The sequence below is a fragment of the Ochlerotatus camptorhynchus genome, unplaced genomic scaffold, assembly GCF_037179485.1.
Source record: "Ochlerotatus camptorhynchus isolate MF236.1 unplaced genomic scaffold, CSIRO-AGI_Acam_v1.1 ptg000667l, whole genome shotgun sequence".
Lineage (NCBI taxonomy): Eukaryota > Metazoa > Arthropoda > Insecta > Diptera > Culicidae > Ochlerotatus > Ochlerotatus camptorhynchus.
In genome coordinates, this window is record NW_027041145.1 from 156,521 (window position 1) to 163,718 (window position 7,198).

The 7,198-nt window shown below is 39.4% G+C and overlaps 1 pseudogene; it reads right to left on the reverse strand.

Annotated features, from left to right (window-relative positions):
- Positions 1–422: 422 nt before the first annotated feature.
- On the reverse strand, positions 423–3,708 carry LOC135714568 (pineapple eye protein-like; annotated as a pseudogene).
- Positions 3,709–7,198: the final 3,490 nt, after the last annotated feature.

Consider the following 7,198-nt stretch of genomic DNA (forward strand, 5'->3'; position numbering starts at 1 on the left):
TCTCACGGTGTTCTTACGCATGATCCAACGTTTCGTCACACTAGATTATGCATAAGAACGTCGTGATAATGCAAGTGCTGGCTTGTTTCCTTCTGCCTCACCAATCACATTGATCACAGCACATACGATTCTCCGTCGGTTCGTGGTGCATTGTGCATTCTTTGTGCCATACCACCAGTCCAAACACTAGAAGTTTTGGAAGGTTCTCCCTCAGTACCTGTAAGCAGTGTGATACCAGCTGACATTCGCATGGGTAGAGAAATCCGGAACATTTTCTCGCTTTTGAGCATCAACATCAACCCGGTCTCGAATCGCATTTCCGCTTGAGGTGGCACCGTTGGCAGTAATCTATTGCGCCGTGGGAAAGACCTGCTTAGTGCACTAGTGCTGGAAAATTCTGCAAGTTCGTCATAAAAATTAAATCAACTTTTCTTCGCTGTAACGTACTCCGGATCAGACTCGCTGGTGGAACGTTTTCGTGGGACGGTTTTCGACCCAAAAAGCTTCAGTTTGAACTGCTTTCCAAAAGATTTCTGGGCAGGCGTGTTGGGACGCACGATCTCCACAGAGGCATCCGTTAGCGTGTTCGTGTCGGAGCGGATGACCTGTTTGATCGGCTGCAATTCTACCATCGATTTTCGGCCCCGCTTTTTGTTTAACTTCACACGATAGTTGAAATCGAACACGGTCGACGATCCGGCGGAGGATGCTTCGTCTTCATTCTCCGAAGAAGTCAACGATTTGATCTTTTCCGAGCTGAGCTTCTCGAGCCTTACGACCGGTTTGACTCGAAGTAATTTTTCGACGGAAGTTCCTCGTGGCAGTGGAATCTTCTTGACCAGTTCCTCCAGACTGATTTCTTCGCTTCGAAGAAACGAACGAGGAAGAACTAGATGAAGACGTGGACAGCCGTCATTTCGACGTTGGTTTCTTTCGTGTAGAAACCAGATCGGAATCGCTGTCGTCACTGTCTATTGCGGTTCGTCTTTTCTGAGATTTGCGTTTGGTCGTCAATGCAACTGACTCTTCAGAATCTGAATCATCCGATTCAATCTGACGTCTGCCACTAGATCGGCCCCTAGAACTCCCCTCTCTGCTATCGTTACCGGCTTCCCCCATCTTGCTGCTTCCACTCTTCGGGAAGCCTCGGCTAGCTTCAAAACCGCTTCCGGCGTCTTTCGGACAATCGGACGACAAAAGGTGAAAACATACACTGAACCAAATTGTCCATACATCAATGTATGATTATTGCTTCACTTGAGCCCCATACGGATTATTTTTCTATTTGTGAAAGATTATCATTCTCTGATTCAGCTCTCAAAGCACAGAAGAACTGAATAGCATTAATTCTAAAACAGGATGATTTTCGTTCTGCACGCTGTAAACCATTAGCATGATTATCATCCATTCTTAGGAAGACTTGAAATGAACAAACCGTATGATTAACATTGAGATAGATACGGACTCGTCATACAGTTTCAAAATAAATTGTCATGCAACGTTTAAATGAAATATAAGTGCAATCTGAATGAAAAATATATGGAAGCAGAAAGCTTATTTTACTGTTTAAAAATTGTGATCATAACGAAATATATCTCTTCTAAATTGTTGGAACTGTTAATTAATGTTGTAAATGAAACACTTCTGTTTTATAAGCTGAACAATTGTTTTTTTCATTTATTTGTTTTATCTACACTAAATGCTGCACTGGGCCGGCCTCGCCCCTGGCGTCCCCATCGAACAGTGGATTCGCCGGTTCGGACTCGTCATTCACGGAATCGAACCCAATCACGTTCTGTAGGAACTTGTGCAATTTAGGATGTTGGCTCGGGTTGTTTGTGGCCTCAAAAAGCAGTTTGAAAATGTTGTCCAAAATCTGCTAAACGAGCTCATCAGCTGGTTGGTCTTGAAGATATCACTGGAAGATAAATTTGTTTTGTTAGAATTTTATTGCTTGAAACCAAGCTCCCTCCCAGTAACTTACTGAAGTCTAGGAATTTGAATCAACCAGCGGATGTTGTTTTGATTACACGTTTCTGTCGATGGCCACTTGGCCAGTTTGTAAAACTCCACTCGTTCGGCGACTTGCCGTAGTACGAAAGAGGCAGTTCGGCGTTTTGGTACTTGCTTTCCTCAAAGTCGCTGACCACCTCCTCGAGGGGGGGCTGGATCGGGAACAATCCACGGGCACTGAAGCATTCGAATCAAACGGGAACGGAACGAGTAGATATTTTTTTGCCACATGAATCCGAAAACTTTTTTCTCGTTCGCTTTTTGGTGACACTCCGCGTGGTATGCGAAAAAACTGTGTACTGCTATTCGAGAGAGACGCAACAAACTGCGAAAAAATGGTAAGGCCAAAACGTAATGGGAGACTGAAACGATATGAAAATTAATCGTATGACAGTTGTTGTATGATTTTCGTTATGGGGTTCACTTGGATGATTTTAGTTCATTTTTGTTCTTGAATTCATTTATTGTTAATACCTTTCAAAATTTGAACGGTACTTCATTAAGTGGTTGATGTTATTTCCTTTTATGATATGTATGATGAATCATCCCGTTTAATGTCAATTATCAGTCAATCGGGTATCTCATATTATTTTCGATGTTAAAGAAATCGGATAGCTCTGAATGATTAATCATGCAATGACGACATGGTAAATTCGCTCAGTGTAGTTCTTCGAGGGAACCTCCATGCACTGATCTTGGCGACAAGTCGAACCGCACGTTGCACAAAGGATCAGATCCCAACGCTTGCAATCGTCGTAATCTCGCCCATACCGACAGCGACACTCTTCAGCGTCACACTCCGAAGGACGTTCCAACTGATCGTTGAATACATTCGGTTCCAGCTCCCACGAGGCATCCCTCGAACAATTAAAATAAAATATTCAGTATTCAAATACCGATTCACCCACCTCCGCCGCTTCGCTTAATTTTCCGGAATATAAATGCCACGCTGATGGATCTGCTGACTAAAGTCGTCCTTGTTGCACAAAGGGCAATTGAAAAAGTACCTCGCCGATTGGGCAAACTGCGCCACGTAGCTCCGATGGAACCAGCCATTCTGACAGCACGGGTCACGAATCGATTCCAGCTTCCTGTACGGTCCCATATCATCGTAGCAAATCCCACAGGCTTCGGTCTCGGAGTGTTTCACCTTATCCACCAGCGCTACGTGCTTATCGCACCACGACTGGAACGTTTCCACGTAATGCGACAGGCACTCATTCTGCATCCCACAAAGCGTATAGAATGAACGGAAGCACTTCTTCGCGCAACACCAAACGTTTGCATACCGTTCCTTGCAGATGTAACACTTTTGTCCTCGGATACGAGCTTCCTCATTTCTGATGTCCTCCTCCATGAATCCGAAGATTCCCTCCTCGTCTTCAGGTAACAAGGTACACGTAGCAGGTATAATGACTAGTTTTGCCACGTCTAGTAGCCCGGTCCAGAATAGAGCATCGCACCATCGTACCGCAATCATGCTCAAACGCGTGACATACAGCATCTTTAGCCGAAATAAATAATAAATTGAACAAAATTGGTTTCATCCGATCCTCCTTCATTCTCACCATCTCACCTTCAGCACGTCGATCGATTCGATGGATTTCGGCATGATTTTGGAGTAAATTTTCCTTCTTCAGATCGCCCTCGTCGAGAGCTTTCAGTTCCTCTACGGAGGAGCAAATGCATACCGAGTATGGCCACCCGAAAAAAAAAAATAATTATAATAAAATAACGAAATTACAATGATTTTTACGGTTGAATTTCGGGCACATTATAAATTTATTGTTAAATTATTGGACGGGTGAAAAAATAAATTTCGTTTTAAAAGATACAATTCTCAATGAAAATTAATTTGATGAGATCAAATTTGTTCGAGAAAAATCAGTTTTTTTATTGTTAAGATGCTTAACAACCCCCCTTTTTTACTGTACATTTCTCATATACCATGATTTTCGTTTTAATTTTATGATAATCAACAAAAATCTCCATTCAAAATCATTGTATTTTTATTGGATTTTTTTACGGGCGGGTCCTGTTTGGCGTCCAACAACGATATCTTCTCGGTCGCGAGAGAGACCTGAGAGAGACATTCGGAACAGGCGAAGAAGCGGAATTAACAAGCTAGCAATATGTCTCTTCAAAAATACAGATGGAACTCCATCAGGTCCAGGATTGAAGGATGACTTGAGCAGAGTCGCGGCCTTAGAAATCATTTCTGCATTAACATCAATTGCACCCAGCGTTTGATCGTTTACTGGAACGTTCCTGGCAGCCAGGTTAATATGGTCGTCAGTTAGTGTCTCATTAGTGAATACACTGGAAAACTTTTCGGAAAAAAGGTGGCATATATCCTGAACAGTGGCAGCAACTTCTCCGTTGAATTCCATAGACGATGGGAGGCCGGATTCCCTGCGTTGCTCGTTCACGTAGTTCCAAAAGGATTTCGGTTAGGAGGAAAGAGGTGTAAGTGACTTTGATCGATTCTCTTCATCGACTTTCTCTTTTGTTCATTTGGTTCTACATCAACAGACTGGGTTTAGCCCTAATGATGGATTAAGCAATACTAGGAAATACAATATACCCAACAGAGTCGAGTTTCGAACGCCTTTGGATACGGTTGTGTGTTAAGAGTACTTGTACTATTTTTAATAATAACGTCTGTTCAGGCTTTGTTCACACAAATCTGGAGAATTTATTCAACCACAACATTGAACACTATTGGTGTTGTATAAGGTATGTCGAGAAGCTTTTATTCGACTTATTTGAGTTGTAACAGAGTTTATACGATAATTTTGTTTTTGATTATTCAGCGTTTATTAGACATCACTGCTTCCTTAAAACAGTGATGCTCTGTATACGCTTGATTCTCATGTGAATTAACGTTTATAATTAGACATTATTATACATTTATTAAACGATTATTCAACTGTGGGAAAATTAACCCGAAAAACAAGAGGACAGCGGGACAGGGACAGGGACAGGAAAGGGTGTGTGTGTTTCTTAAGTGTTGTATTTCAATATTTCTGACGTGTCTCGCACCACACAGATATCAGAAAATTTATTAAATACTTATACATGCCGTTGTATGGGATTCGAACCATGTACCTTCCGATCACCAGCCGCTTGCCTTGTCATCTGAGCTATCCTAGAAGTCATCAAATGGGCAACTCAATAATCTATAAAAGCTTGCATGAAAGTAAATACCTATCAGCACTTCCGATCGCAACTCTAGCTCCTTCAAGGCCCTGTGGGAATGATTAATTCATTCAACGTTGTTTTAAATGAGACCAATTTTGCCTCTTCACATCTCCAAATCGAAAGAAAGGATGCTCGGTTATATTTTAAACTAGATCAATGCATTCATTATCGTGAGTCATGTGATCGATATTGAAGTAGATATTTAAATTAATGATGTTCTACACAAATAAAAAAAGGTTGAGCTTGGGATTGAACTCACGACCTTCTAATTGGAAAGCGGAAACGGTAACCACTACACTGAAACAAAGACCATAGTTAGGAATACTATTTTGCAGAAAACACTTATTTTCAGTATAACTGTGCTTAATGCCGTTAAATCTACCATGATTTCAGTATAGCTGACTATAAATATAAACAAATTTAATACCACTCTGTCAAAACTACTATGCTTACTCAAACGGCATAGTAGTTTTGATAGAAAAATAAGTAATATTAAATGAATTTCGTTTCTGCACAAATCTATTGGTGCGAGTATTTAATTTAAACCATCAATATAGTAATTTTACCAATGGATTTTGTTTCTGTGTACTCTACTGATTTCGCCTTGTTGTAAGACTGAATCAGTGTTGTCGAATAATGAATATAATACGTCGTTAATAAAGCATTTACAAATCATGTGATTACAACATGGTCGCATAGTGGTATAAGAGCTATTATGCTGACTGTATTCACCTTTATTCAGCAATATTGTAAAGTAATGCAATGAAATCTAATAAAGGAACTGAAGAACATTTATTAGACTTCTAATAAAGCATGTTATTAAATCATTTGAAAACAGTCGAATTAAAGTGTCAATGTATGTACAAATTACACTTATTCAGTTTGTTATTAGATCAAACTTCTGGCGTTGAATTGGGAAGACATTAAACACTTTTACAGCTTTTAATAAGTAAATTAATCAGATCAGAGTGGAACAATGAGCTTTTTCAGCACATAATTCGACAACTCTTTTTATTCAGCATTTTTTTGATTCAATGTATATGCTTATTTGTGACTTTGAATTGTTTGTTAGGTGGTATAAGAGCTATTTTGCTGAGTGTATTCACCTTTATACAGCAATATTGTAAAGCAATGCAATAAAATCTAATAATGGAGCTAGAAAACATTTATAAGACGTTTAATAAAGCATTTTATTCAATCAATTGAAAACAGTCGAATAAAAGCGAAAATTTATGTGCAAATTACACTTATTCAGTTTGTTATTAGATCAACCTTCTAACACATAATGAATCTAATACGCTGTTTATAAAGCATTTACAAGGCATGCAATTAAAACATTAACGCAAAGTGGTACAAGAGCTAATTTTGTTGACTGTATTCACCTTTTTACAGCAATATTGTACAATGAAATCTAATAATGGAGCTATAAAACGTTTATATGACGTCTAATAATGCATTTTATTAAATCAATTGAAAACAGTCGAATTAAAGCGTAAATATGTGTGCAAATTACACTTATTCAGTTTGTTATTCGATCAAACTTCTGGTTCTGAATCAGGAAGACAGTCAACGTTTATAAAGCTTTTAATAAGTAAATTAGTCATATCAGAGCAAACGGCGGAATAAAGGCGCATCTTTCGATCTCAATGAGCTTTTTTCAGCACATAATTCGACATCCTGTTTTATTCAGCATTGTACACTGTTATACAGCATTTATTCAATGTGCATGCTTATTTGTGACTGTGAATTGATTGTTGGGTAGTCAAGAAGTAACAAGCTGCAAAGGCCGTGAAGTTCAACTTAATTCTTAAATCTCTAAAAATATATCACGGAAGCTCTGACGTAGTGTCTCGCATGCCAAGTGAAAATCAAATTAGGAAGCAACACGATTGTAGCTTTGTAGCCCTTTGATAGCACCATACAAACTATAGTTTGTACAACGAAAAGGTATCCTCCGCATTGCGTTGTTACAGAGTGCTCGTGG